Source organism: Falco cherrug, chromosome Z, assembly GCF_023634085.1.
Source record: "Falco cherrug isolate bFalChe1 chromosome Z, bFalChe1.pri, whole genome shotgun sequence".
Classification (NCBI taxonomy): Eukaryota; Metazoa; Chordata; class Aves; order Falconiformes; family Falconidae; genus Falco; species Falco cherrug.
The window spans coordinates 52,325,364-52,346,912 of NC_073720.1; the positions used below are offsets into that span (position 1 = coordinate 52,325,364).

At 42.8% G+C, this 21,549-nt stretch overlaps 1 protein-coding gene across 4 annotated transcripts in view; it reads right to left on the bottom strand.

Moving 5' to 3' along the window:
* Positions 1-12,655, bottom strand: part of ZNF462 (zinc finger protein 462) — a 94,039-nt gene extending 81,384 nt beyond the window's left edge. For 2 of the 4 annotated variants that reach the window (XM_055698620.1, XM_014286367.3), the window contains exon 1: positions 11,820-12,654. The gene's annotated coding sequence lies outside the window, so the exon portion shown is untranslated. Of the gene's footprint in view, positions 1-11,819 lie in introns of all 4 variants that reach the window. The other 2 variants (XM_027816149.2, XM_027816148.2) reach the window with 2 other exon arrangements.
* Positions 12,656-21,549: the final 8,894 nt, after the last annotated feature.

The following is a 21,549-nucleotide window of genomic DNA, read 5'->3' on the forward strand; positions in this document are numbered from 1 at the left end:
ATGCTGCTTCACACCAACAGAGAACAAGATCTTTTCGAGTAAATATTTAAATGATCTGCCAGATGAACTACCATAGCAGTATAAACCACATGGATAGCAACTAGTATTATGTACACATATGCAAAGGTACATGCTCCTGTCATCGTAAAAGGGCCTAAGCTGCCATTTCCCTGATCCAGAGGACCTGTCTTGAACAGGCAATTACCATATTAGTGTCTATTCAAACCAATCCCTTAATAATTTTTTTTAAAAAAAGTGTGAAAAACCATGGCTTCTGAAAACACCAGTTAGTAATGGGACTCCAGAATGCATGAACAAAATCTACAAACAGCATAGCAACATGAATGCTCTCACTGGAACACTCAAAACCCCGAAGAAAGCATATTTCAGGGACATCCCAGCATTAACTGAAGTCAAAGTTGAGTATTTATAACATAGATGATCCCCCTGTCAAAAGACAAAGAGAATGAAAAAAAGAAGCAAATGAATGAAAGTGAAAGAATTATCTAATGCATAAGCTCCCATAGGCTCCTGCCAATCAGCTACAACCATGCCCTCACATGCAACCACAAATGAACATCTCATGTACGTAGGTGGTAGCTGTTGAAAGCAAAGGGCATCTTCTATTCAAGATGTAATTTCCAAACACCTCCTTGAAAACAACACAATGATTAGTCCATGCAGCTAGTAGCTGCAGTAAAATTCGAAATCAGATCACAGTCACTATTCACATGAATAAGCTTTTACACAGTATAAGGGCTTCAGCCTCCATCTTCTATTATCTGCCAAATGTACTGCAGTAACAAGAAAACGCAATGGTATCTGAGGTCTGACCTATTACAAAGCCTTCGTTAAGTTTCCTAACAGTGGCAGTGAGGATTTATTAAACAAAAAAATAAAGCATACATGCCTGCACACAAAACAAAATCCCAGGAATGTATGAAGAATCCTGTAAAAGTTGCAGTTTTACTGCCTTCCAAAGAAAATAGGAAGCCAATTCACATAAAATCTAACCATAATAAATCATTAAAATCTGTTCTTTGTGGCTACCACTACAGTGCAGAGCTTCCAAAGCAAGGCTGGATTCACTGTTCAGACTGGAGCATGCACGCATTTGTCTGAGGCAGTCTTCTCAACCTAAAGCTCCAAATCTCTGCAGGCTGGGGTGTCAAATATGTTTAAATACAACAGCACTACTATTATCCAGCCTTCCACATGTGAAAAACTTCTGATGCGGAAGATCACAAACCATCTTCTTCACACCACATGGGCAACTAAAACATCTTTTGGTCACCCATTACTAAAATTCTTACTCAGACATGACTAACCCTCCAATCTGGATGTCAACAGATCAGCAGGCATTGCCTTCAGCTCATAAGCAGACTGTTTATTTCACCTGTGAAGAGGATTAGATGTCTTCAGCACATCAAGGAAACAAGCATGAGAACAGACTGTGTGGCATTTTAGCTCCATCTATCTTTAAAAATTCCCCAAACAGCAGCATTTTTTTTATGTCCCACTTAAGTTACTAACTCATCATCATATGACTGGCCTTCACTGCCATGACATACAAAACTTCAGTATATGGTGACAGGCTCCCCAGAAAGTCATTCCACAACCTGAAACATCATCTACCCTTCAAACACACTAAAAATAGATACTTCACCCCCTTGAGGTCTCAGCAGCCCATCTGATATTACAGTACAGTATTAACAAACCTATGTAGACATGAATTCTTAAAATAAATATCTTCAGAGATAAGACCAGAATACCAGCAAGCAAATTATATTCCTCTACACCACTGAAGTAGCATGGGTGAACCTGTGGAAGCACTGAAGAACCACAGAGGGCAACAAGCATTTCATGTTTGTTTTGCTAGAGCACACCACATGCAACCTTTGGTCAACCTGTCTGTCATTTTGCCAAGCAACTTCTAACTCAAGGTTTTTGGTCTGAAAGACATTTTCTGAGTGCAACTTCAGCAGTTTTTATGTGGTTCCTTGGGAAAGCAACATACTGAAAATCTTGTATTCCCCTCTCACCTCTGCTACACAGTGGAAAAAGAGCAACACATTTCTAGAGGGTGTGGAATGGAAAACTCATTGTAGTATGTTATCACCTCTGTAATCGGATCATTTAAAAATAATTCAGGTTTACTCATTTATTCATGCAGCTGAGAGACCCATATATATTGACTCACTCAGCAGCTCCAGTGAGTAATGCAGTTATGGCCTTGGAGCCAGGGATTTCAGAAGGTCTCACACATGCACAGGAGCAATCTGCATGTTCTTGAGAAACAACAGCTTCTTCTGAACCTACCATGGTGAAAACACACCAGGAGCCAGCACCACCAGAGGGTTAAATACACAAATTCTGCAAACCCCAAGCTGAAAGCCATCATATATGCTGATTCACAACATGGCCTTCAGTCACATTTACCTCCAGAAGGCCTGACAAAGCCCTCCTCTCCCCAGGTCCTGGTGCTATCACACACTGGGCTGTTTCACACCATATGCTTGATCACAGACATGAGAACTTGACCTCTACACAACCTGACATAGCTGAAAGCTGATATGCTTTCTCCCCACTGCCCTCCCCTGATGAAGATAAAAGGTCATTTAGACCAAAAGGAATCGGTCCACACTGACTTCACGTTACATGAATTCAACTCCTGGGATGCAAACCTGGCGAGGAACCCAAACCCCTTCTTGTAGGGCTGCAAGCCACAGCTATAGAGGGCAGGAACAATTCAGCAGTCAAGAAGCTAATTATCCAGGCCAAGGGCTGTCTGGCTGCTCTGAATTTTCCACCAGCCATTTGTTAACATTTTTACACTTGTCAGGGTATTTAGCTGAGCATGACAGAAGCACAGTTTCGGAGCCCACCAGTGATGGAGGTCCTATATCCTGCAGGCAACCACCCAGACGTAGACAAGAAAGGGAAAAACTGAAATGCAAGGTAAGAGGTTCCAGTCAAATAAAGAGAAAAATCATGCCAGATTTGTTCATATTGGTATTTATTTATTTTTATGTCAGTACCACTTGTCACAAAACACACAACAATATGACTCCTTAAGGCCACTGACTTCCAAATTTTGCTGTATTACCAACTAAACTAATTGGATACCACATATATAGTTTGTCTCTTCTTCCATACTCACCACAGGCAGCAACACCTGAGAACACATGATCAGTCAGAATGACAGCAGTGACATAGAAATAAAGTGGCAGGTTAATTCTAGTTCCCATCTTTCAAGATCTTGCCAACAGCAGAGCAAGTCTGCTCCAGTTTCACACCAGAACCACTCCCAAAAGGAGATTTTGCTTTTCTTATCTACTTACTGGTTTGTTTCAACACACAGCCATAGAATCCAGCACCAAGGTCTTAATTTACAATTAATTCCTGTTAAACCCTAATTATGACTATTTTACTGGGTAGTGGGAAGGATGGTTTGAAAGAATCAAAAAAATTAAGAGCAAGATTTCAAGGGCTGGACACTAATTCTTTGGTCTCCTCGGTGTTTGGTCAAAGAAGCTTAAAACCCCATTACAAAGAGCCACATGTCCACAGATCTAGCCAAGTCTGACTGGAATTGGAAGAATCCAAGTCTGAGCTAAAATAAATAAATATTTAGGGGCCTCTCTAAATCCTCTCTAGAAGCAGTTTGCTCAACTTAAGAGGTGAACACTCATGCCTGATTCACTGCATCCATGTCAAGACCAGGACTCCTCCAAGCTGTCCCACAGGTTTAGCCCAGACTGGAGTGTTCATGTTGTTTTAATTTATTTTTTTTCTTCTTTAGAAAAAGGAAAGGACGAAGAAGTTGTTAAACAACCAACATCAACATAAGACACCTTCACCAATCCCTCTAGAACTTCTGACCTAGGACCTATTTGAGCTGACAATTTAAGAGGGAGGCAGAAAGGAAAGAAACCACACTTTTCAGCATCAGACAGTTGAATTCTGGCGTTCAGACCACAGCAAAGCCTTTATCAATGATCCCTTTCCCAGCTAGACACTAAATTAAAGTCTTCAGGAAGTCAAAGTCATTAGAAGGTAATGCACCACCCTGCATGTCACGCTCATGTTGGGTCAAAATCTTCCAGCACATGTAGTCTTCCCTTAGCTACCCTGTTTATTTGATAAATAAGGAGAAAACTCAAAATATGGGCTGCTGGAGCACAGGTTCTGTGTGTCACATTTACCCGTTCTGCTCTTTTCTTTGTCAGCAATGAGAGGTCTAGGGACAACGTGTGGGAGGAATGTGTTTGCCTGGCTCCAGTGATAAGTAGCTGTTGTATTTCGAATACATTTGCATGACAACAGTCCAATCCAATATGACCCATCTTCTTCCCAAAAGGAATATCCTGTGATGCCTTCTTTCCACAACCACTGACACTACCCTGAAGCAGCACTATTTGAACCTTGAGAGTTGCAAGCGGGAAGGAAGAGTTTGCTCATTTGGGCAGTGCAAAGAAGCCCCTATTGTCCTACAAGGCCACGGAAACAGTGACCACATGTACATCAGAAGATTCCATTTTTAGCCTCTTTCAAAACAAAATCTTCTCTTTCACATTATCACGAGTACACTGAATCCTCAGTCTTCCTATACAGTTCTCTGCAATGTCTGCTTTGTTTTGCCTTGAAAAATCATTCTCCTGCCTCTACCCCACGCAACTGCTCTATTAGCAGCAAGTTTCCACTACACATAATTATGGCATGCCTTAGCCTACTTTTCTGTTTGCTGAATAGCTCTGCCTATTTTCTACTTGTGCTGATGCTACCATTTGCTTTTCCTGACACTCTAATCCTTGTATCCTTTGAAGGCCTGACTTCCTCCACCATGATAACAGCTGGGGTTCTCAGGCCTCTTTCCAGAGCTTTTTAATAGCAACAGTAATGCCATCGCTGAACATCTCACTTCTTAATCTTCAGGTCAGCATACAGCATGTACCTGTAGCAAGTTCTGTGAATACACCGTCCAGTGCTGCTGACCACCCATTATCTAAATGACTAGCAAATTACTAATTGCGTATTCCTGGCATTGAGAAGAAAAAACACAGGCACACAATGCAAGCACTCAACTTCTTCTCCCAAAGGCATGAAATAACTCTTCAATTTTCTGCATAATCCAAATTAGACTGGTTTATCTTCCACCATGAAGTAACAAGCAACACAGTTCAACAACTGAATTCTTAATTTTACTAGCTCAAAACTAACAGAGGTAGTCCAGTGAATCAAGTGTTTTCTCAGAATTATTTGTCCTCAACACACTGGCCTTGCAATGATTGCTACCCCGATAAGCTCTCAGTAAGTCCTTCCTAATCACTCACGACATTGATGCTGTGCCTACAGCTCTTTATGCTGACATTATTAAACATCTATTCTTAAAGAGACTGGAATTGACTCCACTCAAGAATAGTGACTGCACACCCTGAGATGTCTCATTTCCATCTTCTCTACATTACCAAATAAATGTAAACTGATTGTTTTTCTTGAGGGACCTTACCATCTTCTACCCAAAAAGCTGCCCAAGCCACAAACCTATTGCATTCCCCCTTGACAGCAGCTGTGGAGGTCCGTAATTATATTGCAAAGACTAGCCAAAACCGAAAAGGCTTTTAGATCAGGGGAAAATAAAAAGTATAGCACTGTTGCTAGGTCTGGGGCTGATGTTCTGATAACCAATGTGTCTCAGAAATGACTACAGAGAAATCACAACCCGTTTTCCAAACACTGCTTAAAGAAAAGTTCCTTCAGGTAGTGATTAGGCAAGGATATTTTGAGTTACTGCAGCAACATGTATTGCCTCAAGCTGAACAAAGCAACTGCACCACGATCTGAAACTCCTGAAGGGAACACAGGAAAAATTAAAATTGTACATAAGACATCAGACACAAAGACCCCTTTCCCATCTCAAACCCCTTCAGAGTTCTGTTTGTACTGCAACATCTGGCACAGCTTCATAAAACTTGAGAGAAGAGGGGCAGACTTTAGATCTTTGGTATTGTTCTTAAAGTTAGAAGAACAAAACGGAACAAACCCCAAAACAATCTCATATGACTTTTTATTTACCCATGTGTTCAACTTCCCAAACACAAGCTGAAAGCAGAATACTTCCAAAACTCAGGACACAAATGAAGACTGCATTCTGTTAAATCTAGTCCCCCCATTTGGAAACTTCTACTAAAGCCTTTTCACTACAACCAACAAGATAATTATCATAAGTTGAGCTATCTCCCTTCCTCCCCCCTTTTCTTCTTTCAGCACTGGCATACAAACCATGCTATTTTAACTTCTTTCCTGTTCTCCCAGTTCTTCTGGAACATTTTATTTTCAACAGTCAACTCATTTGGAGAAGTGCCATGCTGAAGTTCAACCGTTTACAATGTTAACTGTGTCTCTGCCAGCAGCTGAAGACTTGCATCACACCACCTTCTCCAGCACCTCTTGATTAAACAATTTGAGTTCCTCTCTCTGAGAGGTTAGCAGACGCCTAAGCAGCCTTCACTTTCCTCATACTCCTTTTCTTCCCTTCAAAATTATTCTCAGTCTCTGAAGAGCAAGGTGGCATTTCTCATCCCCTCCACAATTAACACTTCACAGATGTCCTGCTCACCTCCTATGGGCCCCTATCACATTTATAACACTACCTGAAAGTTTTCCATTAAACAAACCCTTTTGGACAGATTGCTTGATTACTCTAGAATGAAGCTACTGTTTGAAAAGCAAGCAAGCATTTAGACTGACGAAGTTCAACATTTTTACTGAAACCAGCAATCAGAAGTTTATACTTGATCACATCTCGATCAAGTATGGAAGTTAAGCAAATCATACAGTTACGGCACTAGCAGACCATTCTCATCCAGAACAAGTTCACAAAACATATTATTTCATTTCAAAATAGAGATATACCTGTGAAGAGAGCATTTACATTATTTTTCTACTACAGTGGACTGGAAGTATAACAAAGGATAAGGAAGTAAAGTATGTGAAAAGGCACAAAGACGTATTTGCCTTCATAGACCTTTCCTGATCTGTCAAAACAGGATCTCCTTCCTCTCTCAGTATGCTTCTCCAAATCATTCTTCTCAGTATTTCACTATGGGTTCTTGGATACTACAGGTTTTGTCCCTACGTCTGGTTAGTGATAGCTTCATAACAAGGCAATGTTAGTTAATACTACACTGCTTTTCACCAGTTTCACACTTTCAAGTCCTTTTTTCTGCAGTTTCTTACTACAAAGCTGTATTCTTCTGCTCAATTTAAGAAATTATCCACAACACCATGCAGAGAAAGTGTTACAGCAAACTGGTGCAATCTCAGTGTATATTGTAACTGTACCCATGTTGTTTGGCATAACAGGAAAACTCAATAGGAAACACTCAATTTACACTTGTTTCTGTGAGTTCCAAATTTCAAGAGATCTTTGGGCTTTTCTGAAGCAACCTTCATCAAACTGTAAGTTGTACTATTATAAGACTTTAGTTCTTCCCATTTCCTTTTTAAGGCTAAAATTAAACTTGTCCATTCCTTGGGGCCGACAGCAACATCTGCTAGATGTCCAGGCATCTCTGTTGAACACAGTTCTCCAATACTTATCTACATAACAACTCTCTTTCCAATCATTCATGTCTTCATAAAAATCAATTCTCCTTTAAGTCAAAGTTCACAATACTGAAGAATTTGTTATAAACTTACTAAATTGAAATTATAATCTTTTCTTTCCACTTCTACCTGCAGTTCTTCTACATTTCCAGCATCCAACTATATACTCATACACTTCACAGTCTATGCATACACAACATATTTTTAGTTTTCTCTTGTATCAAAATAATTTTTCAAGATTATGGAAGGAAATTCTAAAATGACATTTTAAACTTCTCAAAAATGTAATCCATTATGAATCTAGTAAAAACATGTAAGGAAATCAAATAATTGTTTAAACATTTTAAAAGCAGTGTTTCATAGGCTATGTCTAATGGGGTTGAGAAAGCAAGTAAAAAAACCAAATTTCTATACGGAAGAATAAGCTGTGAATGCAGTTTCTGTTAGAGCTTGCACCATGAGAAAGCTCGGGGTGCCCACAAACCAGAATCAAATGAAAGCCATTGTCCAAATGAAGAAATTTGTTCTTGATTACAAGAAATATTCAAGTCACCACCATCTCATGAATTAAGATTGTCTTCCTAGAGGTCCTTTAAAACGGCTGTTGTGGGTTTGTTTTGGGATTTTTGGTTTTTTTTTTTAAATTTGTTTTGTTGTCAAAAACAGAAGAAGTCCCTCAGGTAGTATTTTATCAGCAAGGTGAACTTCAGTCTGTCTGGGCAGAACTACAGCAAGAAATATTAATAACAAGAGTATTATCTCTAAAGGGATTTTAGTCTCATAAAACAGATCTCATAGGGAAGACACCCTCCATAGACATAACACTGCTCTCACTCCAGCTCAAACTATTGCAATATTTGGTCTTCTAGGGTGTCTGTCACGACAGGAGAGCGGTAGAAGGCCTTCCCATAAAGATCCTCAGCTTAAATCTCAAACTCATTCTTGGATTGCATATGCCAAATTCAAGAGCAATGTACCTGTACGGCACACTACAGGGCAAGCACTGAGTTGACCTCTTAAGAAGTAGATTCAAAATTCTGAACTATGAAATACAAGCAGAAACTTCAGAAGACTGCGTACAGTTGTCTTATACAGGGAATGGATATTTAGGATCTGACTAAAACAAGCAAAGGCCAGTGGGGGGCTTTGTCAGATTCCTTGGTGGCTGCTGATTTAGACCTATACAGCGACTGCAAAGTGCATGAAAGAACATCACCTCAGGGGAAAAAAACCAGTTAACCTCCCTCTTTACTTTGTAAAGACGTAAGACTAAACATACCTGAAATGGCGTGTTCCATGGCCCACTTCTGAAAGATGGAGACAACCACAGTATCTCAGTAATTTGGGTGACATATCAGTAACCAGAACTTAAGAAATGCGCAGTTGATAATGCAATATCCTTCCCAAGTATATTAGATTACATACTAAATAATTTCTTCCACAGCAAAAATAAAACAAGGGCATGGATTTTAACCTTGTAGAAGCTGGAATTCAAGTTCATCGCTACTCATTGCAATTCACAAATCCTTCTATTCTTTTTGCACATTCTGGGTGTGTGTTCCAATTCAGATTCACTAGCCCCCTATCTGCCACTTACACCTCCCATATGTAACACATTACTTCTTACACTCTTCAGAATAACCTATGCATGAACATTACTGATACCCTTCTATGGAGCTGTGCCTTCAAGCTCAGTAGCACTGCACTCTGGTATCCTCCTCATGCATTTTAGCATGCAGCTTGAATTTTTTGAGGAACTGCATCTACTCTGCAACTGATGTGCAAATTCAGGATGGTGGGAAAAAGAGTGAGGTGCATTTTGAGTCTACTCAAATTATTTCCGATTAAAAGGCAGGTTAAAAACCAGCACACTAATTCCTGTTCAACTGCTATCTCACTTTAAAGATCTTAGGGTTCCATAATTACATTAAAATGACAACACGAATGTTGCCATAGGTTTTCAGAAAAAAAATATTTTATGACACCAAAAAGACAGCTGTGAAAACAGTTTTGTTTTTTCCAAGATAAATTATATAATAGTTATGATGCTCTGAGGAACCTACTAAAAGCTTCCCAGTATCACTTTAATGCAACCTAGTGAGTGGGGAGAAATATTCCATCTTAACTTAAAATACATCCAAAAGAAGGAATGCTCTTGAAAATCAGATGTTAAAAATCCCCAAAATCAGGCATCACCATCATCACCTAGAAAAAAAATGACATTTCATGATGTTCTCTGGAAGAACCTCAGCAGCATCAAGCTGCATGCACTTAGTTCCAAATACTTTTAAAAATCTATAAATATATGCATATATACACTATTTCCTTGGCCAACTGATCAACCTCCTAAATTCTGTGGTCTTTAATCAAAGAAAAATATCTAGAAAGGTGACCTCCACATGAAAGCATAAGAGCAAAAAAGCCTGAGGATGTGTTTCTCTGTGTGAAGGAGAATCTGAGCAATTTCCTCCAATCCTCATTTCCTGATAGCATGAAGTCAGAGAGAAGACCCATCACAATGTTGTACATTCAAAAAACTGAAGGAAACCTTAGGGGGAAAAATCATGATTAAGCCAGCTACTGCCAGCAAAGCTTCAAAACATGGAGAGACATCCACGATGTTAGAAGCACTTCCCATCTCAGCTTTGTCTACTCTCTCTCTCCTCCATTTTCTGGTGGAGCTAGAGAACATGACATGGCTTACCTGACTCAGATCACAGCTCTCTGCCAAACTAGTCACTTCCTCTTAGACATGCAAGCAGCTTCATGAGACAAACAGACCCCCACAGGCACACACACAAAAGCAGCAGCAGAAAGCACTCAAACTTTAAGGTCTTTCTCCTTCCAAACACCAGAAAAACGAAGGAAACTTTTCCTTTTTCTCCCCCAAATGGGGGACGTAAGGGGGGATAAATCCTATCAGATCACAACTACATGAAGCTCCAGGAGGATCTCTCTGTGTGGAGAATAGAAACCACAATGCTAGGAGGAGCGGGGGCGGGGGGGAGAAGAAGGTTACTCCAGAAGACATAAAGAGCCTGTGGACTGTGTGTGTGCATGTGAGAGCGAGGAGAAGCTTTGTGTTGTGGAGCCTGGACTGGAACCAAAGCAGACAGCTTGCAAATGGAGGACAGGGAGATAAAGAAAGGGAAAGAGGGGGAGAGATAGGGAGAAAGCTGGTCCGGGTGGTTGAGAAAGGGGCAGGGAGAAAGCGCCTTCTCCCTCACCTAGTTTAAAGGTAGGGACATCGGGGAACTGAGCAAGAAGTGGGCTCCTTCCCCTTCCTTTCTTCCCTTCTCGCTTTCTCTCAAAGGAGAGCACAAGCGTGTGTAATGGCTCCTGCTCTCCAGCTGAACGCTGTCCTTCTCCAAGCAACCTCCTGTGGGCACCACCAGCCCCCCAGCCCCGACGCCGCCGGGGACCCCCGCATCCCAACTCCTGGAGAGCCGCGGTGGGGGCACCACCACCGGGGTGAGGGACCAGCCTCGCCAGCGGCGAGGAGGAGGGCAGCGAGAGGGGACGAGGAGAAAGAGGAGAGGAAGAGGGGCAGGAGAAAGAAAGAGAAGAAAGAGAAGAAAGAAAGAGAGAAAGAAGGAAAGAAAGAAAGAGAAAGAAAGAACGAAAGAAAAAGAAAGAAAGAGAAAGAAAGAAAGAAAGAAAGAGAAAGACAGACAGGAAGACAGAAAGAAGGGAAGAAAGAGGTCACCCGATTGCCTGGGTCGTGCCAGCACGGAGCTTTTCTCTCCTCCGTGTCTCTCCCGTCTCTGATCCAAGTCCACACGCACAGCACCATCCAGACCTCGCACACACACACATACCCTCTCGGGCACCCCCCACCCCGAAAGCTCGGCTGATATCTCACTTATCTCCCCATATCCCCCCCCCCCCCCCCAATGCAACAACAAAAAATTAATTAACCGCCTTCCTCCTCCTCCCACCACCACCACCACCACCACCAGCACCTCCTCCTCTTCTCCTCCTCCATGCAAGAGACTTCTCCCTCAAACAAAACACCCCGCTCTCGCTCCCCTCTCTTTTTTTTTCTTCCTTTCTTTCTTCCTCCTTCCTCCGTTGACCGAATGAATGGATTTCAGAGGAAGGCGGTGGAAAGAAAAGAGAGACAGAAAAGACCAAACAATATATACATACACACACGAGAGATGATCCCTCCAATGCCAAACCGGAGATGGGTTTTAATTGCAAGAACTTACAGGAGCGTCCCGGCACTGCTGCTCTTGCTGCTGCCTCCTCTCCTCTTCCTCTCTGCCTAGCTCTTCTTGTTATTGTTGTGGAAGTTGTTTTGTGAGTCTCATGTGCTCTTTGCCAGGTCTCAGCAATGGAGGATCGCCATCTTTCCCTGCTTTCCCCCCCCCTCTCTCTCTCTCCCTCTCCCTCTCTCTCTCTCCTTCACTGGTTTGCTGCAGCTGCAGATGACCTGAGATATCCGTCTCTCTCTCTCTCTCTCACTCACCCTCTGTGTCTCTCTCTGAATAATGAGCAACCAGAGGGAGAGAGAGAAAGAAGACAATCTCCTCTCCTACCACACAAAACGCAAGAGCACCAGGGGGTGCAAGAATCCTTTCTAACAACAACAACAACGTGTAGGGGAAGAGGAGGAAAAAAAGGAAAAGAAAGGAAAAGAAAAGAAAAAAAGAAAAGAAGAGAAAAGGCAAGAAGAAAGAGAGGGAGGGAGGTGGAAGAGGGAGGGGGAAAGCAAGCAAACAAGAGAGATCTAGGAGGCAGACAGATGGAGGAGAAGATGGTAGTGATAGAGGAGGAGGTGTTGAAGATTAAGGAGATTAAGAGGAGGAAGGTGGTAACAAAAAGTTAAGGTTTGGGACACTGAATCACTCACAGGCCAGGGAGGAGGAGAAGAAGGGGGAAAGATCTGAAGAGCTTCCCCTTCCAAGCTGTTGCCTTCACAAAGCTTCCTGTGCAGGAGCGCCCAGCAGCTCCTGCAGTGCTCCGGGAGCCGCTCAGATGGAGCGCTCTGCTAGGTCATAGCTCTCTTCCATCCATGACAAAAACGGGTTTCTGCATGCAGATCTGCCCCTGAGGTGATCCCTCAGACACATCCATCTAAAGGCTAATCTTCCCTGAGCAGGGTAAAGAACATAAATGGAGCTGGAGGTTGCAAAGTATAAAACCAGATCTACCACGTGGTTGGTTTTTAATCCCCCTTCCAGCTCGCATTTGATGTGGAGAAAGGACACTCGAATTGTCCATTTCTGGCACGTATTTTGAAGTCTACTCCCACAAATAAAGACAGTCATCTCCAGGTTTTTTATTTCTCATAAGCATTTAGGAGAAAAGAGACCTTGTACTGCTGAGCACCAAAATTACTTACTACATTGGTGAAACGTTTTTGGCTGTAAAATAAAGTAAATAATTCTACTTAAAATAACTTTTATGCCTTCCAACACCTACTTGTCGACTCCTTTGTGAATGATTATTTAAAACCCTGGAAACTAACGATCAAGGATCACAAAGAAAGGTATCTTGGTGATGAAGGCAAGCAGGCAACGACAAGCTGCTGTAACCTGCATTTTTATTTAGTCTCCTTTCTATTAAGCATTGTGCTAAGCTACTTCTTTTGCTCGACAGCCCCCCTCTCCTCCTCCAATCTTTCTACAGCACCAGGTCAGATTCCTCCTAGTGTTATATCTAGCATCGGGGTGGGGGGTGGGGTGGGGTGGGGGTGATTGGGGTTACATGCAGACTCAGTAAATCAATGCACGGGAGTGAGGCAAAATCAATTTGAGCACAAGGGCATGACTGGTATTGGAACATCACTGGGGTTTCCCGAGCCCTCAAGCGCTGCAGTTTGCATGGGTGGAAGAGAGACTAGAACCACAAAGCACCAGTTCGAGTGGAGGGGGAGATCCCTCCCCTGCTCTGAGGAAGTTTTATGCGAGTGGTGAAGCTGAGATTATCTTCTTAAGAGTCCAATTTTACTGGCTCTGGGAGAGGTCAGGCATGTTAGAACTTCATTGCCTGAACTCTCCCAGCTCAGCTGAAGACCAAATGCAGAAATGTTAACAATAGCAATAAAATAAAACAACAAAAATCGGTTGCCCAGGTACTAGTCAAATATTAAACTTATGCACTCTCCAATCTTCCCATCCGCCAGATTGCCATGAGTACAGAGCACAAAGGCAGGATCTCTCCATTAAATCTTCTCTTTCTTTGAGCCCTGCAAGTTAATCACTAAACAGGAGAAAGATCTTCTCCCTCCTCCTCTCCCCTCTTTCCGCTCCCCCCCTCCTCGCCCCAAACAAGTGCTGTGAGAAATAGGAGGAAGAATAATATCTGGGCAGAAGGAGCACTGTTGAATTTAGAGAATCCTTCCTCAGGAAAAGGGGAAAAAACATCAAAACTGGGGATTCCTGCTAAGACTACTGGTTTCATGCAGACAAACGAAGCGGACACCTCCTAAGAAGCTGATAAAAGAACATTAAGGAAAAGGGAGTGACTGTCTTTACGGCTGCCAGAATGTGCATGTGTTCTGCCTGCAATTTTCTATAAATCATCCTCTTCGCAGGAAGAGAGCGCCTGGGCTTTGCAATCTTTGACGTACCATCAACACCGAGGCAGATAATTTACCTCTTTGTCTCTCAGCATTACATTTTAAATTAAAAAAAAAAAAAGGGAAAATAGAGCAACCCCACAACCACAAACCCCCAAACACCTGACTTCTGACCAGCCACCCTCCCCTCCAGGGAAACGACAATCCTGTTTCAAAATGAAGGGTCTTGGGAGGAATGGGCATCAAACCTCCGGGGGGTGTGGGGGGGGGGTGGGGGCGGGGGCCGCGGGGGGGGGTAGAAAGAAAGAAAGGAAAGAAAGGAAGAAAAGATAAGCAAGAAAAGGAAAAGAAAGGAATGAAGGAATAAAGAAAGAAAGGAAAAAGGTAGGAAGGAAGAAAAAGATAAAAAGAAAAAAGATAAAAATAAATAAAGATAAAAAGAAAAAAAAATCTTAATGGAGGTAGCCTGGAAACATTTTCTCGCCCTATCCCCCTGTTCCGTGGTCCGGCGTGGAGTGTGGATGTCTGGGCACCCGCCCGGGGTCCCGGGGAGGAGGTCGGGGCGGCCGGGGGGACCCCGGCGCTGGAGGGCAGTGCCATGGGGGGCACGGGGCGAGAGCTTCTCCCTAGGGGTCGGGCGGACCATAACTTCCTGCGGCAGGCTTTCGGCCATCCCCACGGTGCTCCGAGCGCTGCCGGGGAAAGGCAAGCGACAGCTGGACACGCTGTGCTGGGAGAGCCCCACCAAGAAGCAGCCACGAGGGAAAAGCGAGGGGGAAGCCTCCCCGCAGCCCCCCGTATCCACGGACCGCTGGTTTCGCGCAGAAACCGGAGCTTCTGGCTGCCGAGTCCAGTGGAGGCGAGGGGGGCGAGTCCGGGGGTGCGGGACCCTCCACGGGTGGTGGGCGGGCGGGAGGGCTGTAGCTGGGGTCAGGCACCCTGTCTCGCCCCGCTGCCGTGCCCAGCAATGAAGAGGTTAACCCTGCGGACAGCCCCCTGGCCGGAATTACCCCGGCGGGTTAACAGTGCCATTAAGGGGAGTCAAGACAGCTTGCACCACTCGGGGTGCGGGCTTTCGGGGCGCCGGGGTGTTGACAAAGGCGCCGATGTCCCCTCAGCCAGGCGGCCCGGCCGCGGGACGACAGTGGGGCAGCCGGGACGGAGCCCGCGGCGGGGCGGGGGGCGGGGGGGGCGAGACGGGATTTCAACTTCTGTTCGTCAGCAGGGGTTGTGTTCCAGCGCCGTGTTGGCTGAAGCCGTAGGAAGGGGATGTTCTTGGTTATAAATGAAAAATTAAATGCTCCCTTACCGACCTGGGTTAGATGGGCGATGTTCTACCATGTATCCAGGGGACAGGGGCCTGGAGTGGGGGAAAAAAAAACATTTTCCAGCCTCTCCACCTGGTTACATCTTTCCTCAACCAGAAGATCTGACCAACCTGGGCCCGAGCACTTCATCCACGGGCCTGGACTCTACTGGTGTGCAGTGATTCAGGTTTGCATGGCCCTGGCTGACACCCGCATCCCACTCCTGCAGCCACTGGAAGCCCATGGGGACTGCATAGTGAGCCTCGTGGTGGCAAGGCCACAGGCAGAGGAGTGAACCGACAGCAGAAAGCTCAAGATGGTGCTATTCTGCCTTCCCATTTTTTATTTCCATTTTTTTTCCGACAAAACCATTTCTCCCTGGGCTGTAATTAGCTCCTCAGGTTGGGAAACTGGTACTCTTAGCACCAACAGTGAACACAGCCTTAGTGAGCAGGAGACAGGAGGAAAGCAATGTGGAAAAAGACACGGAAAGCACACTTTACATAATCAACAGTGAGGCAGTGTTGTTAATGATGTGCCTTCACAGAACTGAAAGTGGCTTGTCTTTGTCCTCCCCAGACTCGGAAGTTTCTTCCTTTTCCTGAAACAAGTTTGGATGAACTTCCTATTTATTCTACACTTTTTCATGGCTATTTTATCCTACCTAAGAGCAAGGTTTTGATGTGTTTATGCAGGAGGCAAGTATTGTATCAGCTCACTGAAGAACTGAATATCACTCTCTCTCTCTAGAACATTATGTTCTGCAGCTATTGAGAGAATTTCACTGTCCTGTCTAAAGAAAATTAGAAATGTGCTGACCTTTACCCTAGCAACGTACTTCTTTAACCTCCAAGGATTTCCTTATTATGAAGGACATTGAGGAGAAACTGGTTGGCTGGAAGCAGAGAAATGCTACTCCAATCCATGAAAGACAAGGGATATCTGATCAGCAACATTTTATTTTAGCAAATACAGTGGATTCAAGAGGGTTTACATGTAAATAGTCCAAACCTAGGTTCTTAAGAACCATTCAGAAAATTCCTCCAATAAACTCTATAACTTTTAACCTGCTAATAAAATTTGAAAAGTTTCATTTCTAGCAGAGCTCAGACTGAAATCACGAAGAGCAAGCTCTTTGCTGTAAGATCACTTTGTTATCTGCGAGGACATTTCAGAATGTCATGCACATGTTGCAGACCCTTAGAAAGATACATTTTAATGTTGCTGGGGGTGTTTAAGAGAATTATACTGGTGAGGACCAGGTTGGTTATTGGAAGTCACTTCCTTAACTGGCAGATGTATAGGTCACAACTGTTAGAAATACAGTTTTTGCTTCTTTGAGAAGACTGAATCTTCAGCAGCCAGATGTTTGGGTAAACTCATGGTTATATTTCATACCTGTCCCCAAGGTTGCTCAGAAACTGTACACCAGGACTGAGAGTCCAGAAGTCAATTTATAAAGAAAACCATCCCACCTTTTAATTTAGGCATGAGTCAAGAATAATGAGTATATGGTGTTGGAAGGCTATGGTAGACTTCAGGTTGGATTTGGTGAGTCCCACAGGTCATCACTTCTCCAGCCTAACATGTCTAAAGTGCAGGGAGCAGAAAACCTTGTGTTTAGAGCCCAATCAAACTCCCAGGAACAGTTAATGAAAAAAAATCCTTCAGTGTTAAAATGAACTGAGTTGGAATTTGAGCACATCCTTAGTAACTGAAACGTGAATTACAAATGGCTCTAGATCTCCAGTAAGTAATTCATCAGTATATATACTCTTTTCAATGATCAATTTGATTTAGTAAAAGAATAAAATGCAGTCTAGTTGAAAGAGTGATTTATCCATCACCAGAAGACAGGCAGCAAACTGATTTTGGGGAAATCCGTATTTACCATGACAAGGGTTTGCTAAGCAACTAAAGGCAAATCTTGACTTCACTTTTTACTGTTAAAAAATAGTGACCATGAAGCTTAATTAAATTCACTTTGCACTTTTGAAATCTTTAGAAGCAAAATATTCTTTGCTCTAAGTGCAAATTAAGTTTTATGAAATTCAGTCCTAAAGACACAGCTGGATTTCATTTAACCTCAGTGTGGTTTTAGATAGAGTCAATGAGATTGAAACTGCAGTCACTTTACCACATCTGACCTTCTGGATCATGACAACTGCTAGTGAGTATAGGAACATTATATCCCAACATTATATTGTACTCGCTACTAAGAAGACTTCAAGAGAGAAGCAGGTTGATTTTGTCTTCAGAAGAGATGGGTACTGAGTGATTTGTGAAATGGTTTTGAATTTATTGGTTAGATACAAATGCTTTCTGGCTATATTTACTGGTCATTTTTCAGTCCCCCACCCTGCATATTTTACTAGATTTATGCAATTCAATACAAAGCTATTCTTGCTTACATACCCTTGAAAAATGCATTTCCCCCTTTTTTCTTTTTCTTTTTTTAAGATATAAATGCAACACTTGCATCTCTTGAGCTGTCTCTATAGCACTCCACTATTTTTAAAACTTAAGCTATCAAATGCCAGTCAAATAATTTTTGTCTGTATGTCCTAATCAACCTGTATAATATACAGCCTCTGATACATTTGAGTTCCACTTCCTAGTCAGTGTTTGCGATACCTAATTTTTCTAGACCCACCATAAAATTGAACAAGGCCATCTCTGGCTTTCTAGGGAAGTGCCTGGTACTGCTGAATAATCTGTCTCCTATATGCAGTTTGATGACATTTTTATTGATACATTACAAATTTAGCCCAAGTTTCATTTTTTGAAGCAACTCCAGTAGGTGTTTTCATTTCCCATGGAAACATTTCAGGCATAGTTGATTTCCCACCTTGCATGTCTTTGAAGATATAAAAAGGAAACAATGCATTTTATCTCCTACTTTTGAACTACCTCAGTATATAGTTTATTTCCTAATGAAGTTTTTCTTCTTCAGCTTTTGCTGAAGACCCGGTTGTACATATGGGTCATTTCCAGGTAATTTTCTCTTTGAGCACAGGGATGGACACTGCAGAAAGTTGATGCTGAAGTGCAAGCTAAAACACTGTTCTTCAAATAATGTCATTTGGTTTGGGCACACCTTTCCTATCTGTGAGCTTGTTGCTGCTACTGCTAATCTACTACATGTTTCAACAAATGCCATTAAACTTTTCTAATGATTTGTGACAACATAAAATGAAGGTCTTCCTCATCCATCTCCTGTCCATTTATCTCTTCTCTGTTAAAAGATTTTTTTTTCCTACCCCTATGTATTTATGGCACTTTTTTTTTCTGTTCCACATCTCCATATGACCCGCCAAATCCTCAGCTGATATAATTTGGCTGGCTTCATTGACTTCAATGGATATACTGCTAATTTAAACCTTCTGCTTGGCTCATTCTTGCATCTAATTGGGTTAATAATCTTTACCAATTATTTTCAGTAGTTTAGATATTTCTTTTTTTACATGTAGGTGTTATGTATTTGAATCACATGTTTTTCTCTGTTGATATTTTCACTACGATACATTGATATCTCATAAAGTGTTAATTCTGTGTTTAAAATTTAGAATTCTTCTCTGCTTCCCTTTCTGATCTCTCCAGAGTTCTTCAGTTTCCTAATGCCCACCTTGACTTTCTGCATTTTAAACTGTAGCATTTTGCTGAGTTTCTCTCTGTGTTAATGTATTTTAATATGCTATATTTCAAAGGAGCCTTTTTTCTGTAATATCTCATCGATGCTAGTGTTGTGCCATTTATGAAGACATTGTTTCTGGTTTTCATCTTTACAGCTAGCAGTTGTGTTCTCTAGAACTGAAGAGACACCATTTGTAATGTGAATTAATATTTTCAATGCCCATTAAATACACATCTACTGAGAGGTGGGTAGTCATATTAACGTGAAAGATAACCGCATATAGAATCATGGAATAGTTTGGAAGAGCCCATAGAGATCATCTAGTTCCAGCCCTCCTGCCATGGGCAGGGACACCTTCCACTAGACCAGACTGCTCAAAGGCCCATCCAACCTGAGCCTGAACACTCCCAGGGATGGGGCATCCACAGCTTCTCTGGGCAGCCTGTTCCGGTGTCTCACCACCCTCAGAGTGAAGAATTTCTTCCTTGTATCTAATCTAAATCTACCTTCTTCCAGTTTAAAGCCATTAACTCTTGTCCTATCACTACAAGCCCTTGTAAAAAGTCCTTCTCCTGCTACCCTGTAGCCCCCCTTTAGGTACTAGAAAGCTGGTATAAGGTCTCCCTGGAGCCTTCTCTTATCCAGGCTGAACAACCCCAACTCTCTTAGCCTCTCCTCACAGAGGAGGTGCTCCAGCACCCTGATCATCTTCGTGGCCCTTCTCTGGACCCGCTCCAACAGGTCCATGTCCTTGTTGTGTTGGGGGCCCCAGAGCTGAATGCAGTGCTCCAGGTGGGGTCTCACCAGAGTCGAATAGAGAGGGAGGATCACCTCCTTCAGCCTGCTGGTCACACTTCTTTTGATGCAGCCCAGGATACAGTTGGCATTCTGGGCTGCAAGTGCACATTGCTGGGTCATGTTGAGATTCTCATCCATTAACACCCCCAGGTCTTTCTCCTCAGGCTGCTCTCAATCCATTCCCTGTGCAGCCTCTGCTTGTGCTTGGACTTGCCCTGACCCACAGGCAGGACCTTGCACTTGGCCTTGTTGAACTTCATGGTGTTCACACAGGCCCACCTCTCAAGCCTATCCAGATCCCTGTGGATGGCACCCCTTCCCTCCAGCATGTCAACTGCACATGCAGCTTGGTGTTGTCGGCAGACTTGCTGAGGTTGCCCTCAATGCCACTGTCCATGTCACCAACAAAGATGTTAAACAGTGCCAGTCCCAGTACTGAGCCCTGAGGAAGGCCACTGATCACTGGTCTCCACTTGGACGTTGAGCCAAAAAGGGGGAGACGGGTGCTATCACATAGATTTCAAAATATATTTCAGAACCTATGATCATTCTTTCCTGTCTTGAGATTGCCCGTAATAAAGTTTCTACACTAACATGTAGAAATGGTTTGGTGTGTTTTGCTTCCTTTTTGGCAGCACCATCTTGGTATTAGAATTTGCAAACTCTTACGGAAACCCAGGCTGCATTTCAGCATTCAAGGTGACTGGGTGGATCCTGTTAGTAGGGAGAAGGCAGGACAAAAGAAAGATGAAAAGAACACTAAAGGCAGTCCATAAATAGTACCAGTACACTTGGAAAAAATCCTCACCTATAATTACAAAAACATTTCAGCATCCCATTCTGTCTTCAGAAAGGTAACAATTATTTATACATATCAGTCTCTATGTAAATGCCACCTGTCCAATCAATACATTAATATTTGAATTAATTTCAAAAGAAGATGGCAGAAAAAAAGCCATCATTTCCTCAGTAATGAACTAATTTATCTGAAAATCTGACAACTGCAAGTGGGTGGTACTCTTTTCTGTGTAGTCTTACAAAAGATATTGCTGCAATCAAGCTGGTACTTACTGTTCTAATAGTAAAACATGCCGAGCATCAAAACTTGACATGGAATGTAATGAGAAGTGATATGATTGAACAGAGATTTAGCAGATATGTTAGTTATGTTATGTGAGCAAGATTTTTGCTCTGAGTCTTGAAATCTTCGCGCACACATGTGGGTACACACACATACTTGATGAGTGAGACAGTTTCTTGTGGAAAGTACATCAAGGTAGGTCTTGGAAGAGAAAAGAAAGGAAATATGGATGAAGTAGGGGGGGATGCTCTGATTTTAAATAGCCAAATAGAAGAGGTGCTTATGACATATGTACTGCCTGGTTCAACAGGATCCAGTTCCTTTCCTGGTCCTTCTGGTAATGTACTACAAGAAACAGGGAGGAGTTTAGTCATGTCTAGTCTGTAAAATTAAGGAAGGAATAGGGGGAAACCATATATCTGCCAAAGAAAAGCAAGGTGGTCTTTAAAGGGGGAGGGGGAGGGGGAGAGGGAGGGGGAGGGGGAAGGTGAGGGGAAGGGAAGGTGAGAGGAAGGGAAGGTGAGGGGAAGGTGAGGGGAAGGGAAGGTGAGGGGAAGGGAAGGGAAAAATAAGAAAGAAAAAGAAGAAAAGTTCA